Genomic DNA, 1,770 nt, shown 5'->3' on the forward strand with positions numbered 1-1,770 from the left:
TATTATTTTATTTTTGAAATAGTTGTAAGTGTCCTATTTTACTCCTTTTAAGAGGTCACCGATCCCTTCAGACATGATTCACATTAATTTTTTTACTACTAGTACATGTTATTTTTAAATATTCAAACTCAATATATCGAAAAGTAATTTATGATAAAAAAAATTTATATTGATCGACTCCAAGTAACCCAAAACGTCAATTACCGTGACAGGCGGGAGTATATATAATTCAAGTTACCCACATCATTTAAATTAAGCTAATTAAATTTTGAAATGAATCCGGATCAAATTCCATGGCTGCAACGTACGTGTACATTTCCATACTTCTCTACAACCTAAAACACAGGGGAAAAAAAGAAGAAACAAAATTTCGTACCGTGAAAATCTAGCGGTCAGGATTCACCTACCATCATTAGTCATGTCCGGCGGCCTGCCGTCACCGCTGCGTCGGCCAACGCCGCCACCGACGTCGCCGCCCCGTCCTTCTCCCTTCTCCCAGTCGCTGCCATCGCCCGGAGCTCGTCCACCTCTCTCCTCACCTTCTCGTTCTCCCTCATCACCTTCTCCATTGCTTCCTCCTGCGAACGCTCCGGCAGCGGCGGCGGTTGCGCCGTCACGCGCCTCTCCACCGTCACCTTGCCGAGGACCAAGAACGGCATTCTCCGCAGCGCGACCCCCGCCGCACCAGCCTCCCCGCCGGCTGTCACCTCGGCGGGTATCCTGACCCCCCACCGGACGCTCACCGCCGCGGCGCCGCCCCGCACCGGCACGGCGCTCCGCATGGTCACCTCCGAAGCCAACGCAGACGCCGTCGGCGGCGGCGCCGCGGACGCGAACCGCTTGCGCACGGCGAAGTCCCCGAGCGACGGCTTGAGCTCGAGTGAGAAGGAGAGGGTGCCGGCCGCCGTGACCTCGACGGCCATAGTGATGGCCGAGCTGGAGGGGCAGCCGCCGGGACCGGAGCCGAGGACCAGGGAGAGGGAGAGCGGGGAAAGGCCGGTGGGGCGGTTGGGCGCGTAGCAGACGCGGAGGGACGGGAGCGCCGGCGCGGCAGTGGCCAGGGAGAGGCAGAGGTCGGCGGGGTCGCCGGCGGTGAGCGCGGCGACGGCGGGGACCGAGAACAGTGCCACTGGGAGCTTTGCGCGGAGCAGTGGCGCGGCGTCGTCGCGGAGCTTTAGGGAGGCCTTCATGGCTGATCCTCCAAGATCCAGCGGCGCATCGCTGCAGGTGGACACGTACGGTGGATGGGCGAAGACGTGCTGCACCGTTGAGCCGGCGGCCGTCAGATGGTTGCCGGCGATGAGGAAGCGGATTTTGGTGTGTGGTTTCGTTTTGAGTTGGGTTCTGACGTTCTTCTGGTACCATACGTGTTTGGCGCTATTGTGAGGCTGCGGACAAGTAGACGTGAATTGGGCCTCTAAACGAGAAATGAGGATTACGTGGACGCGAGCTCACGCCGTTGTCTGTGGTCACAAGCTCTCGCCGCTCTTCTCATGCCATCCTAGGTTCTTCTTGTTGCAATTGGTTGGTATAATGTATAATGGTAGAAAAAGATATTAAGCCTCTACTATAGAAATCTTTATCAGTGTCAGTTTAAAATTATCATCAGTAACAGGTTTTGAACCGACACTGATGAATTAGCACTGATGATCAGTTGTCAATTCAAAATCGTTATCAGTAATAGGTTTTAAACCGACACTAATGAATCAACACTTATGGTCACTGATCAACAGTATCGGGTTTGTGGTCGACACTGAAAATCACTATCAG

The 1,770-nt window shown here is 54.4% G+C and overlaps 1 pseudogene; it reads right to left on the bottom strand.

Annotated features, from left to right (window-relative positions):
* Positions 1-304: 304 nt before the first annotated feature.
* On the bottom strand, positions 305-1,452 carry LOC133901835 (uncharacterized; annotated as a pseudogene).
* Between the last annotated feature and the right edge of the window lie 318 nt (positions 1,453-1,770).

The sequence above is a fragment of the Phragmites australis genome, chromosome 20 (assembly GCF_958298935.1).
Source record: "Phragmites australis chromosome 20, lpPhrAust1.1, whole genome shotgun sequence".
In the NCBI taxonomy this organism is placed as follows: Eukaryota; Viridiplantae; Streptophyta; class Magnoliopsida; order Poales; family Poaceae; genus Phragmites; species Phragmites australis.